The sequence below is a fragment of the Cherax quadricarinatus genome, chromosome 56, assembly GCF_038502225.1.
Source record: "Cherax quadricarinatus isolate ZL_2023a chromosome 56, ASM3850222v1, whole genome shotgun sequence".
Lineage (NCBI taxonomy): Eukaryota > Metazoa > Arthropoda > Malacostraca > Decapoda > Parastacidae > Cherax > Cherax quadricarinatus.
Window position 1 is genome coordinate 11,491,677 of NC_091347.1, and position 26,179 is coordinate 11,517,855.

Genomic DNA, 26,179 nt, shown 5'->3' on the forward strand with positions numbered 1-26,179 from the left:
ACATTCTTTCAGACAAACCTGATTTTTTACCAATAATTCATGGATTTTCAAACTTTTTTTATCAGAATTACTGAAATAAATTAAATATGACATTTTGTTAATATATATTTCAAGTGTGAAAAATCCATGTATTTTAGCTAAAAAGAAAGGTTTAATTGACAAGTGCTCTAAATGCTCCAAATCGTCGAAATATGCAGTATAACATCATTTTACCATATTTTTCAATTTTTCAATGCTTCAGGTATTTTAAAAAATAGCAAAAGCATTGAAAAAAATCGAAAAATATAGTAAAATGATGTTTTACTGCATATTTCGACGATTTGGAGCATTTAGAACACTTTTCAGACAAACCTTTCTTTTAACTGAAATATAATGGATTTTCACACTTGAAATACATATTGACACAATACTACACTAAAATGTCATATTTAAGTTACTTTCTGCATAAAATTCAATTCCATCAGTAATTCTGATAAAAAAGTTTGAAAATCCATGAATTTTAGCTAAAAAATCAGGTTTGTCTGAAAAGTGTTCTAAATGCTTAAAATCGTCGAAATATGCAGTAAAGCATCATTTTACCATATATTTCGATTTTTCAATGCTTTTGGTATTTTTAAGAAACATTAAATATTCAAAATTATTTCTGAATTTCATTGAAATTTTATGGGCTTCTTGAAAAATATGTAATATACTTTAAAATGTTGAAAGCCTCGAAAACTTCAATTCCATTAGTAATTCTGATAAAATAGTTTCAAAATCCATGAATTTTAGCAAAAAAATAAGGTTTGTCTCAAAAGTGTTCTAAATGCTCGAAATCTTCCAAATATGCAGTAAAACATTTTACCATATTTTACGATTTTTCAATGCTTCAGTGTTTTTTTAAAAATAGCAAAAGCATTGAAAAAAATCAAAAAATATATAAAATCATATTTTTACTGTATATTTCGACTATTTTGAGCATTTAGACCACTTTTCAAACAAACCTTTTTTTTCTTTTTTTTAGCTAAAATACATGGATTTTCACACTTGAAATGCTTTTAGTATTTTTAAAAATATATAAAATATTCAAAATTATTTCTGAATTTCATTGAAATTTTATTAGCTTCTTGAAAAAATATGTAATATACTTTAAAATGTTGAAAAGTCTCGAAAATTTCAATTCCATCAGTAATTCTGATAAAAAGATTGAAAATCCATGAATTTTAGCTAAAAAAAAACTGGTTTGTCTGAAAAGTGTCCCAAATGTTTCTATATCGTCGAAATATGCAGTAAAACATCATTTTTGTCACATTTTTCGATTTTATCAATGCTTTTGGTATTTTTAAGAAATATATGAAATATTCAAAATTATTTCAGAATTTCATGGAAATTTTAGGGGCTATAAGAGTATGTAAAATACTTTAAAATGTTGAAAAGCCCCAAAATTTCAAATTTCATTAGTATTTTACAATATTGTTCGATTTTTTTCATTGCTTTTGCTATTTTTAAAAATACCTGAAGCATTGAAAAAATCGAGAAATGATGTTTTCTGCATATTTCGACGATTTTCAGCATTTAGAGCACTTTTCAATTAATACTTTCTTTTTAGCTAAAATATGTAAAATACTTTAAAATGTTGAAAAGCCCCGAAAATTTCAATTTCATTAGTATTTTACAATATTGTTCGATTTTTTTCATTGCTTTTGCTATTTTTAAAAATACCTGAAGCATTGAAAAAATCGAAAAATTATGTTTTACTGCATATTTCGACGATTTTCAGCATTTAGAGCACTTTTCAATTAATACTTTCTGTTTAGCTAAAATACATGGATTTTCACACTTGAAATATATATTGACAAAATTCTACACTGAAATGTCATATTTAAGTTATTTTCAGTATAAAATTCAATTCCATCAGTAACTCAGATAAAAAAGTTTGAAAATCCATGAATTTTAGCTAAAAAACCATGTTTGTCTGAAAAGTGTTCTAAATGCTCCAAATCGTCGAAATATGCAGTAAAACATCATTTTACAATATTTTTCGATTTTTTCAATGCTTCAGGTATTTCATATATTTCAAGTATTTCATATATTTCACAAATTTTTCAAAAATACCAAAAGCATTGAAAAAAACGAAAAATATGGCAAAATGATGTTTTACTGTTTATTTCGATGATTTAGAGCATTTGGAACACTTTTCAGACAAAGCTGATATTTTAGCTAAAATTCATGAATTTTCAAACTTTTTTTATGAGAATTACTGAAAGTAACTTAAATATGACATTTTGTCAATATATATATCAAGTGTGAAAATCCATGTATTTTTTTGGTAAAAAGAAAGGTTTAATTGAAAGGTGCTCTAAATGCTGAAAATCGTCGAAATATGCAGTAAAACATCATTTCACCACATTTTTCGATTTTTTCAAAGCTTCTGGCATTTTAAAAATAGCAAAAGCAATGAAAAAAAATCGAACAATATTGCAAAATATTGTTTTACTACATATTTCGGCGATTTGGAGCATTTAGAGCACTTTTCAAACAAACCTTTCTTTTTAACTAAAATACATGGATTTTTACACTTGAAATATATATTGACACAATACTACACGAAAATGTCATATTTAAGTTACTTTCAGCATAAAATTCAATTCCGTCAGTAATTCTGATAAAAAAGTTTGAAAATCCATGAATTTTGGCTAAAAAATCAGGTTTGTCTGAAATGTGTTCTAAATGCTCTAAATCGTCGAAATATGGAGTAAAACATCATTTTGTCATATTTTTCGATTTTTTTCAATGCTTTTGGTATTTTTTAAAAATATATGAAATATTCAAAATTATTTCTGAATTTCATTGAGATTTTATGGGCTTCTTGAAAAACATGTAATATACTTTAAAATGTTGAAAAGCCTTGAAAATTTCAATTCCATTAGTAATTCTGATAAAAAAGTTTGAAAATCTATGAATTTTGGCTAAAAAATCAGGTATGTCTGAAATGTGTTCTAAATGCTCTAAATCGTCGAAATATGGAGTAAAACATCATTTTGCTATATTTTTCGATTTTTTCAATGCTTTTGGTATTTTTTAAAAATATATGAAATATTCAAAATTATTCCTGAATTTCATTGAAATTTTAGGGCTTTTTGAAAAATATGTAATATACTTTAAAATGTTGAAAAGCCTCGAAAATTTCAATTCCATTAGTAATTCAGATAAAATAGTTTGAAAATCCATGAATTTTAGCTAAAAAATCAGGTTTGTCTCAAAAGTGTTCTAAATGCTCCAAATCTTCGAAATATGCAGTAAAACATTTTACCATATTTTTCGATTTTTTCAATGCTTAAGGTATTAGCAAAAATAGAAAAAGCATTGAAAAAATCGAAAAATATAGTAAAATGATATTTTACTGCATATTTCGACGATTTTCAGCATTTAGAGCACTTTTCAATTAAACCTTACTTTTCAGCTAAAATACATGGATTTCCACACTTGAAATATATTGACACAATACTACACTAAAATGTCATATTTAAGAATTTTTCATATATTTCCACAATTTGGAGCATTTAGAACACTTTTCAGACAAAGCTGATTTTTTAGCTAAAATTCATGGATTTTCAAACTTTTTTATCAGAATTACTAATGTAATTGAAATTTTCGAGGCTTTTCAACATTTTAAAGTATATTACATATTTTTCAAAATGCCTATAAAATTTCAAAGAAATTCAGAAATAATTTTTAGTAATTCATGTATTTTTTAAAAATACCAAAAGCATTTAAAAAATATAAATTGAAATATATATTGACTAAATACTACACTAAAATATCATATTTAAGTTACTTTCAGCATAAAATTCAATTCCATCAGTAGTTCTGATACAAAAGTTTGAAAATCCATGAATTTTAGCTAAAAATACAGGTTTGTCTGAAAAGTGTTCTAAATGCTCTACATATTCGAAATATAAAGTAAAACATCATTTTGCCATATTTTTCGATTTTTTCAATGCTTTTGGTACTTTTAAAAAAATATATTAAATATTCAAAATCATTTCTGAATTTCATTGAAATTTTATTAGCTTCTTGAAAAATATGTAATATACTTTAAAATGTTGAAAAGCCTCGAAAATTTCAATTCTATTAGTAATTCTGATAAAAAATTTTGAAAATCCATGAATTTTAGCTAAAAAATCAGGTTTGTCTGAAAAGTGTTCTAAATGCTATAAAATAGTCGAAATATGCAGTAAAACATCATTTTACCAAATTTTTTTATTTTTTCAATGCTTCAGGTATTTCATATATTTCAGGTATTTCATATATTTCATACATTTTTCAAAAATACCAAAAGCATTGAAAAAATCGAAAAATATGGCAAAATGATGTTTTACTGCATATTTCGACGATTTAGAGTATTTAGAACACTTTTCAGACAAACCTGATTTTTTACCAATAATTCATGGATTTTCAAACTTTTTTTTATCAGAATTACTGAAAGTAAATTAAATATGACATTTTGTTAATATATATTTCAAGTGTGAAAAATCCATGTATTTTAGCTAAAAAGAAAGGTTTAATTGACAAGTGCTCTAAATGCTGAAAATCGTCGAAATATGCAGTAAAACATCATTTTACCATATTTTTCGATTTTTTCAATACTTCAGGTATTTTTAAAAATAGCAAAAGCATTGAAAAAAATCGAAAAATATGGTAAAATATTGTTTTACTGCATATTTCGTTGATTTGGAGCATTTAGAGCACTTTTCAAACAAACCTTTCTTTTTAGCTGAAATACATGGATTTTCACACTTGAAATACATATTGACACAATACTACACTAAAATGTCATATTTAAGTTACTTTCCGCATAAAATTCAATTCCATCAGTAATTCTGATAAAAAAGTTTGAAAATCCACGAATTTTAGCTGAAAAATCAGGTTTGTCTGAAAAGTGTTCTAAATGCTTAAAATCGTCGAAATATGCAGTAAAGCATCATTTTACCATATATTTCGATTTTTTCAATGCTTTTGGTAATTTTAAGAAACATTAAATATTCAAAATTATTTCTGAATTTCATTGAAATTTTATGGGCTTCTTGAAAAATATGTAATATACTTTAAAATGTTGAAAGCCTCGAAAACTTCAATTCCATTAGTAATTCTGATAAAATAGTTTCAAAATCCATGAATTTTAGCTAAAAAATTAGGTTTGTCTCAAAAGTGTTCTAAATGCTCAAAATCTTCCAAATATGCAGTAAAACATTTTACCATATTTTACGATTTTTTCAATGCTTCAGGTGTTTTTAAAAATAGCAAAAGCATTGAAAAAAATCGAAAAATATGGTAAAATCATATTTTTACTGTATATTTCGACTATTTTGAGCATTTAGACCACTTTTCAAACAAACCTTTTTTTTTAGCTAAAATACATGGATTTTCACACTTGAAATGCTTTTAGTATTTTTAAAAAATATATAAAATATTCAAAATTATTTCTGAATTTCATTGAAATTTTATTAGCTTCTTGAAAAATATGTAATATACTTTAAAATGTTGAAAAGTCTCGAAAATTTCAATTCCATCAGTAATTCTGATAAAAAAGTTTGAAAATCCATGAATTTTAGCTAAAAAAAACTGGTTTGTCTGAAAAGTGTCCCAAATGCTCTATATCGTCGAAATATGCAGTAAAACATCATTTTGTCACATTTTTCGATTTTATCAATGCTTTTGGTATTTTTAAGAAATATATGAAATATTCAAAATTATTTCAGAATTTCATCGAAATTTTAGGGGCTATAAGAGAAATATGTAAAATACTTTAAAATGTTGAAAAGCCCCGAAAATTTAAATTTCATTAGTATTTTACAATATTGTTCGATTTTTTTCATTGCTTTTGCTATTTTTAAAAATACCTGAAGCATTGAAAAAATCGAGAAATGATGTTTTCTGCATATTTCGACGATTTTCAGCATTTAGAGCACTTTTCAATTAATACTTTCTTTTTAGCTAAAATATGTAAAATACTTTAAAATGTTGAAAAGCCCCGAAAATTTCAATTTCATTAGTATTTTACAATATTGTTCGATTTTTTTCATTGCTTTTGCTATTTTTAAAAATACCTGAAGCATTGAAAAAATCGAAAAATGATGTTTTACTGCATATTTCGACGATTTTCAGCATTTAGAGCACTTTTCAATTAATACTTTCTGTTTAGCTAAAATACATGGATTTTCACACTTGAAATATATATTGACAAAATTCTACACTGAAATGTCATATTTAAGTTATTTTCAGTATAAAAGTCAATTCCATCAGTAACTCAAATAAAAAAGTTTGAAAATCCATGAATTTTAGCTAAAAAACCATGTTTGTCTGAAAAGTGTTCTAAATGCTCCAAATCGTCGAAATATGCAGTAAAACATCATTTTACAATATTTTTCGATTTTTTCAATGCTTCAGGTATTTCATATATTTCAAGTATTTCATATATTTCACAAATTTTTCAAAAATACCAAAAGCATTGAAAAAAACGAAAAATATGGCAAAATGATGTTTTACTGTTTATTTCGATGATTTAGAGCATTTGGAACACTTTTCAGACAAACCTGATATTTTAGCTAAAATTCATGAATTTTCAAACTTTTTTTATGAGAATTACTGAAAGTAACTTAAATATGACATTTTGTCAATATATATATCAAGTGTGAAAATCCATGTATTTTTTTGGTAAAAAGAAAGGTTTAATTGAAAGGTGCTCTAAATGCTGAAAATCGTCGAAATATGCAGTAAAACATCATTTCACCACATTTTTCGATTTTTTCAAAGCTTCTGGCATTTTAAAAATAGCAAAAGCAATGAAAAAATCGAACAATATTGCAAAATATTGTTTTACTACATATTTCGGCGATTTGGAGCATTTAGAGCACTTTTCAAACAAACCTTTCTTTTTAACTAAAATACATGGATTTTTACACTTGAAATATATATTGACACAATACTACACGAAAATGTCATATTTAAGTTACTTTCAGCATAAAATTCAATTCCGTCAGTAATTCTGATAAAAAAGTTTGAAAATCCATGAATTTTGGCTAAAAAATCAGGTTTGTCTGAAATGTGTTCTAAATGCTCTAAATCGTCGAAATATGGAGTAAAACATCATTTTGTCATATTTTTCGATTTTTTTCAATGCTTTTGGTATTTTTTAAAAATATATGAAATATTCAAAATTATTTCTGAATTTCATTGAAATTTTATTAGCTTCTTGAAAAATATGTAATATACTTTAAAATGTTGAAAAGTCTCGAAAATTTCAATTCCATCAGTAATTCTGATAAAAAAGTTTCAAAAATATATATATATATATATATATATATATATATATATATATATATATATATATATATATATATATATATATATATATATATAATACATATAAAATAATATATATAATATATATATATATATATATATATATAATATATTATAAAATAATATATATAATATATATAATATATATAAAATATATATATATATATATATATATATATATATATATATATATATATATATAGAAAATCCATGAATTTTAGCTAAAAAAAACTGGTTTGTCTGAAAAGTGTCCCAAATGCTCTATATCGTCGAAATATGCAGTAAAACATGATTTTGTCACATTTTTCGATTTTATCAATGCTTTTGGTATTTTTAAGAAATATATGAAATATTCAAAATTATTTCAGAATTTCATCGAAATTTTAGGGGCCATAAGAGAAATATGTAAAATACTTTAAAATGTTGAAAAGCCCCGAAAATTTAAATTCCATTAGTATTTTACAATATTGTTCGATTTTTTTCATTGCTTTTGCTATTTTTAAAAATACCTGAAGCATTGAAAAAATCGAGAAATGATGTTTTCTGCATATTTCGACGATTTTCAGCATTTAGAGCACTTTTCAATTAATACTTTCTTTTTAGCTAAAATATGTAAAATACTTTAAAATGTTGAAAAGCCCCGAAAATTTCAATTTCATTAGTATTTTACAATATTGTTCGATTTTTTCATTGCTTTTGCTATTTTTAAAAATACATGAAGCATTGAAAAAATCGAAAAATATGGTAAAATGATGTTTTACTGCATATTTCGACGATTTTCAGCATTTAGAGCACTTTTCAATTAATACTTTCTTTTTAGCTAAAATACATGGATTTTCACACTTGAAATATATATTGACAAAATTCTACACTGAAATGTCATATTTAAGTTATTTTCAGTATAAAATTCAATTCCATCAGTAATTCTGATAAAAAAGTTTGAAAATCCATGAATTTTTAAAAGAAAATCAGGTTTGTCTGAAAAGAGTTCTAAATGCTCTAAACCGTCGAAATATGGAGTAAAACATCATTTTGCAATATTTTTCGATTTTTTTTCAATGTTTTTGTTATTTTAAAAAAAATATATGAAATATTCATAATTATTTCCGAATTTCTTCGAAATTTTATGGGCTTTTTGAAAAATGTATAATATACTTTAAAATGTTGAAAAGCCTCGAAAATTTCAATTCCATTAGTAATTCTGATTAAAAAGTTTGAAAATCCATAAATTTTTGCAAAAAAATCAGGTTTGTCTGAAAAGTGTTCTAAATGCTCCAAATCGTCGAAATGTGCAGTAAAACATCATTTTACCAAATTTTTCTATTTTTTCAATGCTTCAGGTATTTCATATATTTCAGGTATTTCATATATTTCATACATTTTCAAAAGTACCAAAAGCATTGAAAAAAAACGATAAATATGGCAAAATGATGTTTTACTGCTTATTTCGATGATTTAGAGCATTTAGAACACTTTTCAGACAAACCTGATTTTTTTAGCTAAAATTCATGGATTTTCAAACTTTTTTATCAGAATTACTGAAGGTAACTTAAATATGACATTTTGTCAATATATATTTCAAGTGTGAAAATCCATGTATTTTAGCTAAAAAGAAAGGTTTAATTGAAAAGTGCTCTAAATGCTGAAAATCGTCGAAGTATGCAGTAAAACATCATTTTACCATATTTTTCGATTTTTTCAATGCTTGAGGTATTTTTAAAAATAGCAAAAGCAATGAAAAAATCGAACAATATTGTAAAATATTGTTTTACTGCATGTTTCGGCGATTTGGTGCATTTAGAGCACTTTTCAAGCAAACCTTTCTTTTTAACTAAAATACATGGATTTTCACACTTGAAATATATATTGACACAATACTACACGAAAATGTCATATTTAAGTTACTTTCAGCATAAAATTCAATTCCATCAGTAATTCTGATAAAAAGTTTGAAAATCCACGAATTTTAGCTAAAAAAAATCAGGTTTGTCTGAAAAGTGTTCTAAATGCCTTAAATCGTCGAAATATGGAGTAAAACATCATTTTGCCATATTTTTCGTTTTTTTCAATGCTTTTGGTATTTTTAAAAAATATATAAAATATTCAAAATTATTTCTGAATTTCATTGAAATTTTAGGGCTTTTTGAAAAATATGTAATATAATTTAAAATTTTGAAAAGCCTCGAAAATTTCAATTCCATTAGTAATTCAGATAAAATAGTTTGAAAATCCATGAATTTTAGCTAAAAAATCAGGTTTGTCTTAAAAGTGTTCTAAATGCTCCAAATCTTCGAAAGATGCAGTAAAACATTTTACCATATTTTTCGATTTTTTCAATGCTTAAGGTATTAGCAAAAATAGAAAAAGCATTGAAAAAATCGAAAAATATGGTAAAATGATATTTTACTGCATATTTCGACGATTTTCAGCATTTAGAGCACTTTTCAATTAAACCTTACTTTTCAGCTAAAATACATGGATTTCCACACTTGAAATATATTGACACAATACTACACTAAAATGTCATATTTAAGAATTTTTCATATATTTCCACAATTTGGAGCATTTAGAACACTTTTCAGACAAAGCTGATTTTTTAGCTAAAATTCATGGATTTTCAAACTTTTTTATCAGAATTACTAATGTAATTGAAATTTTCGAGGCTTTTCAACATTTTAAAGTATATTACATATTTTTCAAAATGCCTATAAAATTTCAAAGAAATTCAGAAATAATTTTTAGTAATTCATGTATTTTTTAAAAATACCAAAAGCATTTAAAAAATATAAATTGAAATATATATTGACTAAATACTACACTAAAATATCATATTTAAGTTACTTTCAGCATAAAATTCAATTCCATCAGTAGTTCTGATACAAAAGTTTGAAAATCCATGAATTTTAGCTAAAAATACAGGTTTGTCTGAAAAGTGTTCTAAATGCTCTACATCTTCGAAATATAAAGTAAAACATCATTTTGCCATATTTTTCGATTTTTTCAATGCTTTTGGTATTTTTAAAAAAATATATTAAATATTCAAAATCATTTCTGAATTTCATTGAAATTTTATTAGCTTCTTGAAAAATTTGTAATATACTTTAAAATGTTGAAAAGCCTCGAAAATTTCAATTCCATCAGTAATTCTGATAAAAAAGTTTGAAAATCCATGAATTTTTGCTAAAATATCAGGTTTGTCTAAATCGTCGAGATATGGAGTTAAACATCATTTTGCAATATTTTCTCGATTTTTTTCAATGTTTTTGGTATTTTTAAAAAATATATGAAATATTCATAATTATTTCCGAATTTCATCGAAATTTTACGGGCTTTTTGAAAAATATGTAATATACTTTAAAATGTTGAAAAGCCTCGAAAATTTCAATTCTATTAGTAATTCTGATTAAAAAGTTTGAAAATCCATGAATTTTAGCTAAAAAATCAAGTTTGTCTGAAAAGGGTTCTAAATGCTATAAAATAGTCGAAATATGCAGTAAAACATCATTTTACCAAATTTTTCTATTTTTTCAATGCTTCAGGTATTTCATATATTTCAGCATTTAAAAAATATATATTGAAATATATATTGACACAATACTACACTAAAATGTCATATTTAAGTTACTTTCAGCATAAAATTCAATTTCATCAGTAATTCTGATAAAAAAGTTTGAAAATCCATGAATTTTATCTAAAAAATCAGGTTTGTCTGAAAAGTGTTCTAAATGCTCTAAATCTTTTCAAGTGTGAAAATCCATGCATTTTAGCTAAAAAGAAAAATTTAATTGAAAAGTGCTCTAAATGCTGAAAACCGTCGAAATATGCAGTAAAACATCATTTTACCATATTTTTCGATTTTTTCAATGCTTCAGGTATTTTTAAAAAAATCAAAAACAATGAAAAAATCGAAAAATATGGCAAAATATTATTTTACTGCATATTTCGGCGATTTGGAGCATTTAGAGCACTTTTCAAACAAACCTTTCTTTATAACTAAAATACATGGAATATATATATATATATTATATATATATATATATATATATATATATATATATATATATATATAGATATATATATATATATATATATATATATATATATATATATATATATATATATATATATATATATATATATATATATATGTATATATATATATATATATATATATATATATATATATATATATATATATATATATATATATATATATATTTTATATATATATTGACACAATACTACACGAAAATGTCATATTTAATTTACTTTCAGCATAAAATTCATTTCCATCAGTAATTCTGATAAAAAGCTTTGAAAATCCATGAATTTTAGCTAAAAAATCAAGTTTGTCTGAAAAGTGTTCTAAATGCTCTAAGTCGTCGAAATATGCAGTAAAACATCATTTTGTCACATTTCTCGATTTTATCAATGCTTTTGGTAATTTTAAAAAATATATGAAATATTCAAAATTATTTCTGAATTTCATCGAAAATTTATGGCTTTTTGAGAAATATGTAAAATACTTTAAAATGTTGAAAAGCCCCGAAAATTTCAATTTCGTTAGCAATTCTGATAAAAAACTTTGAAAATCCATGAATTTTAGCTAAAAAATCAGGTTTGTCTGAAAAGTGTTCTAAATGCTCCAAATCGTCGAAATATGCAGTAAAACATCATTTTACAATATTTTTCGATTTTTTTCAATGCTTAAGGTATTTCATATATTTCAGGTATTTCATATATTTCATACATTTTTCAAAAATACCAAAAGCATTGAAAAAAACGAAAAATATGGCAAAATGATGTTTAACTACGTATTTCAACGATTCAGAGCATTTAGAACTCTTTTCAGACAAACCTGATTTTTTAGCTAAAATTCATGGATTTCCAAACTTTTTTATCAGAATAACTGATGAAATTGAATTTTACGCTGAAAATAACTTACATATGACATTTTAGTGTAGTATTGTGTCAATATATATTTCAAGTGTGAAAATCCATGTATTTTAGGTAAAAAGAAAGATTTAATTGAAAAATGCTCTAAATGCAGAAAATCGCCGAAATATGCAGTAAAACATCATTTTACCACATTTTTTGTTTTTTCAATGCTTCAGGTATTTTTAAAAATAGCAAAAGCATTGAAAAAAATCGAAAAATATGGGAAAATATTGTTTTACTGCACATTTCGACGATTTGGAGCATTTAGAGCACTTTTCAAACAAACCTTTCTTTTTAGCTAAAATAAATGGATTTTCACACTTGAAATATATATTGGCACAATAATACACTAAAATGTCATATTTAAGTTACTTTCAGCATAAAATTCAATTCCATCAGTAATTCTGATAAAAAAGTTTGAAAATCCGTGAATTTTATCTAAAAAATCAGATTTGTCTGAAAAGTGTTCTAAATGCTCTAAATCTTCGAAATATGAAGTGAAACATCATGTTGACATATTTTTCGATTTTTTCAATGCTTTTGGTATTTTTAAAAAATATATTAAATATTCAAAATTATTTCTGAATTTCATTGAAATTTTATGGGCTTCTTGAAAAATATGTAATATAATTTAAAATTTTGAAAAGCCTCGAAAATTTCAATTTTATTAGTAATTCAGATAAAATAGTTTGAAAATCTGTGAATTTTAGCTAAAAAATCAGGTTTGTCTCAAAAGTGTTCTAAATGCTCCAAATCTTCGAAATATGCAGTAAAACATTTTACCATATTTTTCGATTTTTTCAATGCTTAAGGTATTAGCAAAATTAGAAAAAGCATTGAAAAAATCGAAAAATATGGTAAAATGATATTTTACTGCATATTTCGACGATTTTCAGCATTTAGAGCACTTTTCAATTAAACCTTACTTTTCAGCTAAAATACATGGATTTTCACACTTGAAATATATTGACACAATACAACACTAAAATGACATATTTAAGAATTTTTCATATATTTCCACAATTTGGAGCATATAGAACACTTTTCAGACAAAGCTGATATTTTAGCTAAAATTCATGGATTTTCAAACTTTTTTATCAGAATTACTAATGTTATTGAAATTTTCGAGGCTTTTTAACATTTTAAAGTATATTACATATTTTTCAAAATGCCTAAAAAATTTCAAAGAAATTCAGAAATAATTTTTAATAATTCATGTATTTTTTAAAAATACCAAAAGCATTTAAAAAATATAAATTGAAATATATATTGACAAAATACTACACTAAAAAATCATATTTAAGTTACTTTCAGCATAAAATTCAATTCCATCAGTAGTTCTGATACAAAAGTTTGAAAATCCATGAATTTTAGCTAAAAATACAGGTTTGTCTGAAAAGTGTTCTAAATGCTCTACATCTTCGAAATATAAAGTAAAACATCATTTTGCCATATTTTTCGATTTTTTCAATGCTTTTGGTATTTTTAAAAAAATAAATTAAATATTCAAAATCATTTCTGAATTTCATTGAAATTTTATTAGCTTCTTGAAAAACATGTAATATACTTTAAAATGTTGAAAAGCCTCGAAAATTTCAATTCCCTTAGTAATTCTGATAAAATAGTTCGAAAATCCATGTATTTTAGCTAAAAAGCAAGGTTTGTTTGAAAAGTGTTCTAAATGCTCCAAATCGTCGAAATATACAATAAAACAATATTTTACCTTACTTTTCGATTATTTCAGTGCTTTTGCTATTTTTAAAAATACCTGAAGCATTGAAAAAATCGAAAAGTATGGTAAAATGATGTTTTACTGCATATTTCGACGATTTTCAGCATTTAGAGCACTTTTCAATTAAACCTTTGTTTTTAGCTAAAATACATGGATTTTCACACTTGAAATATATATTGACACAATACTACACTAAAACGTCATATTTAAGTTACTTTCAGCATAAAATTCAATTCCATCAGTAATTCTGATAAAAAAGTTTGAAAATCCATGAATTTTTAAAAAAAAATCAGGTTAGTCTGAAAAGAGTTCTAAATGATCTAAATCGTCGAAATATGGAGTAAAACATCGTTTTGCAATATTTTTCGATTTTTTTTCAGTTTTTGGTATTTTAAAAAAAATATATGAAATATTCATAATTATTTCCGAATTTCTTTAAAATGTTGAAAAGCCTCGAAAATTTCAATTCCATTAGTAATTCTGATTAAAAAGTTTGAAAATCCATAAATTTTTGCAAAAAAATCAGGTTTGTCTGAAAAGTGTTCTAAATGCTCCAAATCGTCGAAATGTGCAGTAAAACATCATTTGACCAAATTTTTCTATTTTTTCAATGCTTCAGGTATTTCATATATTTCAGGTATTTCATATATTTCATACATTTTCAAAAGTATTCCAAAGCATTGAAAAAAATCGAAAAAATATGGCAAAATGATGTTTTACTGCTATTTCGATGATTTAGACATTAGCTGAATAAACTTTTCATGATTTTTAGCTAAAGTCAAAATCGGATTTTCAAACTTTTTATCAGAATTACTGAAAGTAACTTAAATATGACATTTTGTCAATATATATTTCAAGTGTGAAAATCCATGTATTTTAGCTAAAAGAAAGGTTTGTTGAATTGAAAAGATGCTAAATGCTGAAAATCGTCGAAGTATGCAGTAAAACATCATTTTACCATATTTTTCGATTTTTTCAATGCTTCAGATATTTTTAAAAATAGCAAAAGCAATGAAAAAATCGAACAATATTGTAAAATATTGTTTTACTGCATGTTTCGGCGATTTGGTGCATTTAGAGCACTTTTCAAGCAAACCTTTCTTTTTAACTAAAATACATGGATTTTCACACTTGAAATATATATTGACACAATACTACACGAAATTGTCATATTTAAGTTACTTTCAGCATAAAATTCAATTCCATCAGTAATTCTGATCAAAAGTTTGAAAATCCACGAATTTTAGCTAAAAAAAATCAGGTTTGTCTGAAAAGTGTTCTAAATGCTCTAAATCGTCGAAATATGGAGTAAAACATCATTTTGCCATATTTTTTGTTTTTTTTCAATGCTTTTGGTATTTTTAAAAAATATATAAAATATTCAAAATTATTTCTAAATTTCATTGAAATTTTAGGGCTTTTTGAAAAATATGTAATATAATTTAAAATTTTGAAAAGCCTCGAAAATTTCAATTCCATTAGTAATTCAGATAAAATAGTTTGAAAATCCACGAATTTTAGCTAAAAAATCAGGTTTGTCTCAAAAGTGTTCTAAATGCTCCAAATCTTCGAAATATGCAGTAAAACATTTTACCATATTTTTCGATTTTTTCAATGCTTAAGGTATTAGCAAAAATAGAAAAAGCATTGAAAAATCGAAAAAATATGGTAAAATGATATTTTACTGCATATTTCGGCGATTTTCAGCATTTAGAGCACTTTTCAATTGAACCTAACTTTTTAGCTAAAATACATGGATTTTCACACTTGAAATATTTATTGACACAATACTACACTAAAATGTCATATTTAAGAATTTTTCATATATTTCACAATTTGGAGCATTTAGAACACTTTTCAGACAAAGCTGATTTTTAGCTAAAATTAATGGATTTTCCAACTTTTTATCAGAATTACTAAAGTAATTGAAATTTTCGAGGCTTTTCAGCATTTTAAAGTATATTACATATTTTTCAAAATGCCTATAAAATTTCAAAGAAATTAAGAAATAATTTTTAATAATTCATGTATTTTTTTAAAATACCAAAAGCATTTAAAAAATATAAATTGAAATATATATTGACAAAATACTACACTAAAATATCATATTTAAGTTACTTTCAGCATAAAATTCAATTCCATCAGTAGTTCTGATACAAAAGTTTGAAAATCCATGAATTTTAGCTAAAAATACAGGTTTGTCTGAAAAGTGTTCTAAATGCTCTACATATTCGAAATATAAAGTAAAACATCATTTTGCCATATTTTTCGATTTTTTCAATGCTTTTGGTACTTTTAAAAAAATAAATTAAATATTCAAAATCATTTCTGAATTTCATTGAAATTTTATTAGCTTCTTGAAAAATATGTAGTATACTTTAAAATGTTGAAAAGCTTCGAAAATTTCAATTCTATTAGTAATTCTGATAAAAAAGTTTGAAAATCAATGAATTTTAGCTAAAAAATCAGGTTTGTCTGAAAAGTGTTCTAAATGCTATAAAATAGTCGAAATATGCAGTAAAACATCATTTTACCAAATTTTTCTATTTTTGCAATGCTTCAGGTATTTCATATATTTCAGGTATTTCATATATTTCATACATTTTTAAAAAATACCAAAGATTCAAAAATCGAAAAATATGGCAAAATGATCTTTACTGCATATTTCGATTTTCGATTTAGAGTATTTAGAACACTTTTCAGACAAACCTGATTTTTTACCAATAATTCATGGATTTTCAAACTTTTTTTTATCAGAATTACTGAAAGTAAATTAAATATGACATTTTGTTAATATATATTTCAAGTGTGAAAATCCATGTATTTTAGCTAAAAAGTAAGGTTTAATTGACAAGTGCTCTAAATGCTGAAAATCGTCGAAATATGCAGTGAAGCATTATTTTACCATATTTTTCGATTTTTTCAATACTTCAGGTATTTTTAAAAATAGCAAAATCTTTGAAAAAGTCGAGAAATATGGTAAAATGATGTTTTACTGCATATTTCGTTGATTTGGAGCATTTAGAGCACTTTTCAAACAAACCTTTCTTTTTAGCTGAAATACATGGATTTTCACACTTGAAATATATATTGACACAATACTACACTAAAATGTCATATTTAAGTTACTTTCCGCATAAAATTCAATTCCATCAGTAATTCTGATAAAAAAGTTTGAAAATCCATGAATTTTAGCTGAAAAATCAGGTTTGTCTGAAAAGTGTTCTAAATGCTTAAAATCGTCGAAATATGCAGTAAAGCATCATTTTACCATATATTTCGATTTTTTCAATGCTTTTGGTATTTTTAAGAAACATATTAAATATTCAAAATTATTTCTGAATTTCATTGAAATTTTATGGGCTTCTTGAAAAATATGTAATATACTTTAAAATGTTGAAAGCCTCGAAAACTTCAATTCCATTAGTAATTCTGATAAAATAGTTTCAAAATCCATGAATTTTAGCTAAAAAATTAGGTTTGTCTCAAAAGTGTTCTAAATGCTCAAAATCTTCCAAATATGCAGTAAAACATTTTACCATATTTTCCGATTTTTTCAATGCTTCAGGTGTTTTTAAAAATAGCAAAAGCATTGAAAAAAATCGAAAAATATGGTAAAATCATATTTTTACTGTATATTTCGACGATTTTGAGGATTTAGACCACTTTTCAAACAAACCTTTCTTTTTAGCTAAAATACATGGATTTTCACACTTGAAATGCTTTTAGTATTTTTAAAAAATATATAAAATATTCAAAATTATTTCTGAATTTCATTGAAATTTTATTAGCTTCTTGAAAAATATGTAATATACTTTAAAATGTTGAAAAGTCTCGAAAATTTCAATTCCATCAGTAATTCTGATAAAAAAGTTTGAAAATCCATGAATTTTAGCTAAAAAAAACTGGTTTGTCTGAAAAGTGTCCCAAATGCTCTATATCGTCGAAATATGCAGTAAAACATCATTTTGTCACATTTTTCGATTTTATCAATGCTTTTGGTATTTTTAAGAAATATATGAAATATTCAAAATTATTTCAGAATTTCATCGAAATTTTATGGGCTATAAGAGAAATATGTAAAATACTTTAAAATGTTGAAAAGCCCCGAAAATTTCAATTTCATTAGTATTTTACAATATTGTTCGATTTTTTCATTGCTTTTGCTATTTTTAAAAATACCTGAAGCATTGAAAAAATCGAAAAATGATGTTTTACTGCATATTTCGACGATTTTCAGCATTTAGAGCACTTTTAAATTAATACTTTCTTTATAGCTAAAATATGTAAAATACTTTAAAATGCTGAAAAGCCCCGAAAATTTCAATTTCATTAGTATTTTACAATATTGTTCGATTTTTTTCATTGCTTTTGCTATTTTTAAAAATACCTGAAGCATTGAAAAAATCGAAAAATGATGTTTTACTGCATATTTCGACGATTTTCAGCATTTAGAGCACTTTTCAATTAATACTTTCTTTTTAGCTAAAATACATGGATTTTCACACTTGAAATATATATTGACAAAATTCTACACTGAAATGTCATATTTAAGTTATTTTCAGTATAAAATTCAATTCCATCAGTAACTCAGATAAAAAAGTTTGAAAATCCATGAATTTTAGCTAAAAAATCAGGTTTGTCTGAAAAGTGTTCTAAATGCTCCAAATCGTCGAAATATGCAGTAAAACATCATTTTACAATATTTTTCGATTTTTTCAATTCTTCAGGTATTTCATATATTTCAGGTATTTCATATATTTCATACCTTTTTCAAAAATACCAAAAGCATTGAAAAAAAAACGATAAATATGGGAATATGATGTTTTACTTTATATTTCGACGATTTAGAGCATTTAGAACACTTTTCAAACAAACCTGATTTTTTACCAATAATTCATGGATTTTCAAACTTTTTTTTATCAGAATTACTGAAAGTAAATTAAATATGACATTTTGTTAATATATATTTCAAGTGTGAATATCCATGTATTTTAGCTAAAAAGAAAGGTTTAATTGAAAAGTGCTCTAAATGCTGAAAATCGTCGAAATATGTGAAAACATCATTTTAGTTTTAATATTTTTCTTTTTGATTTTTTCAATGCTTCAGGTATTTTTAAAAATAGCAAAAGCAATGAAAAAATCGAACAATATTGTAAAATATTGTTTTACTACATATTTCGGCGATTTGGAGCATTTAGAGCACTTTTCAAACAAACCTTTCTTTTTAACTAAAATACATGGATTTTCACACTTGAAATATATATTGACACAATACTACACGAAAATGTCATATCTATGTTACTTTCATCATAAAATTCAATTCCATCAGTAATTCTGATAAAAAGGTTTGAAAATCCATGAATTTTAGCTAAAAAAATCAGGTTTGTCTGAGAAGTGTTCTAAATGCTCTAAATCGTCGAAATATGGAGTAAAACATCATTTTGCCATATTTTTCGATTTTTTCAATGCTTTTGGTATTTTTAAAAAATATATGAAATATTCAAAATTAATTCTGAATTTCATCGAAATTTTATGGGCTTTATGAGAAATATGTAAAATACTTGAAAATATTGAAAAGCCCCGAAAATTTCAATTTCATTAGTAATTCTGATAAAAAAGTTTGAAAATCCATGAATTTTAGCTAAAAAATCAGGTTTGTCTGAAAAGTGTTCTAAATGCTCTAAATCGTCGAAATATAGAGTAAAATATCATTTTGCCATATTTTTCGATTTTTTCAATGCTTTTGGTATTTTCAAAAATATATGAAATATTCAAAATTATTTCTGAATTTCATTGAGATTTTATGGGCTTCTTGAAAAACATGTAATATACTTTAAAAAGTTGAAAAGCCTTGAAAATTTCAATTCCATAAGTAATTCTGATAAAATAGTTCGAAAATCCATGTATTTTAGCTAAAAAGCAAGGTTTGTTTGAAAAGTGTTCTAAATGCTCCAAATCGTCGAAATATGCAATAAAACAATATTTTACCTTATTTTTCGATTATTTCAGTGCTTTTGCTATTTTTAAAAATACCTGAAGCATTGAAAAAATCTAAAAGTATGGTAAAATGATGTTTTACTGCATATTTCGACGATTTTCAGCATTTAGAGCACTTTTCAATTAAACATTTCTTTTTAGCTAAAATACATGGATTTTCACACTTGAAATATATATTGACACAATACTACACTAAAACGTCATATTTAAGTTACTTTCAGCATAAAATTCAATTCCATCAGTAATTCTGATAAAAAAGTTTGAAAATCCATGAATTTTTTAAAAAAAATCAGGTTTGTCTGAAAAGAGTTCTAAATGCTCTAAATCGTCGAAATATGGAGTAAAACATCATTTTGCAATATTTTTCGATTTTTTTTCAATGTTTGTGGTATTTTAAAAAAATTATATGAAATATTCATAATTATTTCCGAATTTCTTCGAAATTTTATGGGCTTTTTGAAAAATATATAATATACTTTAAAATGTTGAAAAGCCTCGAAAATTTCAATTCCATTAGTAATTATGATTAAAAAGTTTGAAAATCCATAAATTTTTGCAAAAAAATCAGGTTTGTCTGAAAAGTGTTCTAAATGCTCCAAATCGTCGAAATATGCAGAAAAACATCATTTTACCATATTTTTCGATTTTTTCAATGCTTCAGGTATTTCGTATATTTCAGGCATTTCATATATTTCATATTTTTTTAAAAAATACTAAAAGCATTGAAAAAAATCGAAAAATATGGCAAAATTATGTTTTACTGCATATTTCGATGATTTAGAGCATTTAGAACACTTTTCAGACAAACCTGATTTTTTAGCTAAAATTCATGGATTTTCAAACTTTTTTATCAGAATTACTGATTTCCATCAGTAAGTAACTTAAATATGGCAATATATATTTCAAGTGTGAAAGTCCATGAATTTTAACTAAAAAGTTAGGTTTAATTGAAAAGTGCTCAAAATGCTGAAAATCGTCGAAGTATGCAGTAAAACATCATTTTACCATATTTTTCGATTTTTTTATTGCATCAGGTATTTTTAAAAATAGCAAAAGCATTGAAAAAATCGAACAATATTGTAAAATTGTTGTTTTACTGCATGTTTCAGATTTGGAGCATTTAGAGCTTTTCAAGCAAACCTTTCTTTTAGCTAAAATACATGGATTTTCGCACTTGAAATATATATTGACACAATACTAGACGAAAATGTCATATTTAAGTTACTTTCAGCATAAAATTCAATTCCATCAGTAATTCTGATAAAAAGTTTGAAAATCCACGAATTTTAGCTAAAAAAAATCAGGTTTGTCTGAAAAGTGTTCTAAATGCTCTAAATCGTCGAAATATGGAGTAAAACATCATTTTGCCATATTTTTCGTTTTTTTCAATGCTTTTGGTATTTTTAAAAAATATATAAAATATTCAAAATTATTTCTGAATTTCATTGAAATTTTAGGGCTTTCTGAAAAATATGTAATATAATTTAAAATTTTGAAAAGCCTCGAAAATTTCAATTCCATTAGTAATTCAGATAAAATAGTTTGAAAATCCATGAATTTTAGCTAAAAAATCAGGTTTGTCTCAAAAGTGTTCTAAATGCTCCAATGCTCTAAATGCTGAAAATCGTCGAAATATGCAGTAAAACATCATTTTACCATATTTTTCGATTTTTTCAATACTTCAGGTATTTTTAAAAATAGCAAAAGCATTGAAAAAAATCGAAAAATATCGTAAAATATTGTTTTACTGCATATTTCGTTGATTTGGAGCATTTATAGCACTTTTCAAACAAACCTTTCTTTTTAGCTGAAATACATGGATTTTCACACTTGAAATATATATTGACACAATACTACACTAAAATCCATGAATTTTAGCTAAAAAATCAGGTTTGTCTGAGAAGTGTTCTAAATGCTTGAAATCGTCGAAATATGAAGTAAAGCATCATTTTACCATATATTACGATTTTTTCAATGCTTTTGGTATTTTTAAGAAACATTAAATATTCAAAATTATTTCTGAATTTCATTGAAATTTTATGGGCTTCTTGAAAAATATGTAATATACTTTAAAATGTTGAAAGCCTCGAAAACTTCAATTCCATTAGTAATTCTGATAAAATAGTTTCAAAATCCATGAATTTTAGCTAAAAAATTAGGTTTGTCTTAAAAGTGTTCTAAATGCTCCAAATCTTCCAAATATGCAGTAAAACATTTTACCACATTTTCCGATTTTTTCAATGCTTCAGGTGTTTTTAAAAATAGCAAAAGCGTTGAAAAAATCGAAAAATATGGTAAAATCATGTTTTTACTGTATATATCGACGATTTTGAGCATTTAGAGCACTTTTCAAACAAACCTTTCTTTTTAGCTAAAATACATGGATTTTCACACTTGAAATGCTTTTAGTATTTTAAAAAAATATATAAAATATTCAAAATTATTTTAGAATTTCATCGAAATTTTATGGGCTATATGAGAAATATGTAAAATACTTTAAAATGTTGAAAAGCCCCGAAAATTTCAATTTCATTAGTAATTTGATGAAAATTTGAAAATCCATGAATTTTAGAAAAAATCAGGTTTTTCTAAATGCTCCAAATTTGCTAAAACATCATTTTACAAAATTTTTTCATCTGAATATATTTCAAGTATTTCATTGACAAAAAAATCGAAAAATATAGTAAAATGATGTTTTACTGCATATTTCGACGATTTTCAGCATTTAGAGCACTTTTCAATTAATACTTTCTTTTTAGCTAAAATACATGGATTTTCAAACTTTTTTATCAGAATAACTGATGGAATTGAATTTTACGCTGAAAATAACTTACATATGACATTTTAGTGTAGTACTGTGTCAATATATATTAAAAGTGTGAAAATCCATGTATTTTAGCTAAAAAGAAAGGTTTAATTGAAAAATGCTCTAAATGCTGAAAATCGTCGAAATATGCAGTAAAACATCATTTTACCATATTTTTCGATTTTTTCAACGCTTCAGGTATTTTTAAAAATAGCAAAAGCATTGAAAAAATCGAAAAATATGGTAAAATATTGTTTTACTGCATATTTCGACGATTTGGAGCGTGTAGAGCACTTTTCAAACAAACCTTTCTTTTTAGCTAAAATACATGGATTTTCACACTTGAAATATATATTGACACAATACTACACTAAAATGTCATATGTAAGTTTTTTTCAGCTTAAAATTCAATTCCATCAGTTATTCTGATAAAAAAGTTTGAAAATCCATGAATTTTAGCTAAAAAATCAGGTTTGTCTGAAAAGAGTTCCAAATGCTCTAAATCGTCGAAATATGAAATATTCATAATTATTTCCGAATTTCATCGAAATTTTACGGGCTTTTTGAAAAATATGTAATATACTTTAAAATGTTGAAAAGCCTCGAAAATTTCAATTCTATTAGTAATTCTGATTAAAAAGTTTGAAAATCCATGAATTTTAGCTAAAAAATCAAGTTTGTCTGAAAATATAGTCGAAATATGCAGTAAAACATCATTTTACCAAATTTTTTCTATTTTTTCAATGCTTCAGGTATTTCATATATTTCAGCATTTAAAAAATATATATTGAAATATATATTGACACAATACTACACTAAAATGTCATATTTAAGTTACTTTCAGCATAAAATTCAATTCCATCATTAATTATGATAAAAAAGTTTGAAAATCCATTAATTTTAGCTAAAAAACAGGTTTGTCTGAAAAGTGTTCTAAATGCTCTAAATCGTCGAAATATGCAATAAAACATAATTTTGTCACATTTTTCGATTTTTTCAATGCTTTTGGTATTTTTAAAAAATATTTGAAATATTCAAAATTATTTCTGAATTTCATCGAAATTTTATGAGCTTTTTGAGAAATATGTAATATGCTTTAAAATGGTGAAAAAACTGGAAAATTTAAATTCCAATAGTAATTCTGATCAAAAAGTTTGAAAATTCATGAATTTTAGCTAAGAAATCAGGTTTGCCTGAAAAGTGTTCTAAATGCTCCAAATCGTCGAAATATGCAGTAAAATATCATTTTACAATATTTTTCGATTTTTTCAATGCTTCAGGTATTTCATATATTTAAGGTATTTCATATTTTTCATATATTTTTCAAAAAATACAAAAAGCATTGAGAAAAAAAAAAAATATGGTAAAATGATGTTTTACTGCATATTTCGACGATTTGGAGCATTTAGAGCACATTTCAAACAAACCTTTCTTTTTAGCTAAAATACATGGATTTTCACACTTGAAATATATTGACACAATACTACACTAAAATGTCATATTTAAGAATTTTCCATATGTTTCCACAATTTGGAGCTTTTAGAACACTTTTCAGACAAAGCTGATTTTTTAGCTAAAATTCATGGATTTTCAAACTTTTTTATCAGAATTACTAATGTAATTGAAATTTTCGAGGCTTTTCAACATTTTAAAGTATATTACATATTTTTCAAAATGCCCATAAAATTTCGAAGAAATTCAGAAGTTATTTTTAAAATCCAGTAAAATGCAGTAAAACATCATTTTACCATATTTTTCGATTTTTTGAATGCTTCAGGTATTTTTAAAAATAGCAAAAGCATTGAAAAAAATCGAAAAATATGGTAAAATATTGTTTTACTGCATATTTCGACGATTTGGAGGATTTAGAGCACTTTTCAAACAAACCTTTCTTTTTAGCTATAATACATGGATTTTCACACTTGAAATATATAATGGCGCAATAATACACTAAAATGTCGTAATTAAGTTACTTTCAGCATAAAATTCAATTCCATCAGTAATTCTGATAAAAAAGTTTGAAAATCCATGAATTTTATCTAAAAAATCAGGTTTGTCTGAAAAGTGTTCTAAATGCTCTAAATCTTCAAAATATGAAGTGAAACATCATTTTGCCATATTTTTCGAGTTTTTCAATGCTTTTGGTATTTTTAAAAAATATATAAAATATTCAAAATCATTTCTGAATTTCATTGAAATTTTATTAGCTTCTTGAAAAATATGTAAATTACTTTAAAATGTTGAAAAGCCTCGAAAATTTCAATTCTATTAGTAATTCTGATTAAAAAGTTTGAAAATACATGAATTTTAGCTAAAAAATCAGGATTGTCTGAAAAGTGTTCTAAATGCTTCAAATCGTCGAAATATGCAGTAAAACATCATTATACAATATTTTTCGATTTTTTCAATGCTTCAGGTATTTCATATATTTCAGGTATTTCATATATTTCATATATTTTTCAAAAATACCAAAAGCATTGAAAAAATCGAAAAATATGGCAAAATGATGTTTTACTCCATATTTCGACGATTTAGAGCATTTAGAACACTTTTCAGACAAACTTGATTTTTCAGCTAAAATTCATATATTTTCAAACCTTTTTATCAGAGTTACTGATGGAATTGAATTTTATGCTGAAAATAACTTAAATATGACATTTCAGTGTAGAAGTTTGTCAATATATATTTCAAGTGTGAAAATCCATGTATTTTAGCTAAAAAGAAAAATTTAATTGAAAAGTGCTCTAAATGCTGAAAATCGTCGAAATATGCAGTAAAACATCATTTTACCATATTTTTCGATTTTTTCAATGCTTCAGGTATTTTTAAAAATAGCAAAAACAATGAAAAAATCGAAAAATATGGTAAAATATTATTTTACTGCATATTTCACCGATTTGGAGCATTTAGATCAAACAAACCTTTCTTTAAACAAACATGGAATATTTCTTTATAACTATAACTACATATAATATATATATATATATATATATATATATATATATATATATATATATATATATATATATATATATATATATATATATATATATATATATATATATATATATATATATATATATATATATATATATAGATATATTTTATATATATATAGACACAATACTACACGAAAATGTCATATTTAATTTACTTTCAGCATAAAATTCAATTCCATCAGTTATTCTGATAAAAAGCTTTGAAAATCCATGAATTTTAGCTAAAAAATCAAGTTTGTCTGAAAAGTGTTCTAAATGCTCTAAGTCGTCGAAATATGCAGTAAAACATCATTTTGTCACATTTCTCGATTTTATCAATGCTTTTGGTATTTTTAAAAAATATATGAAATATTCAAAATT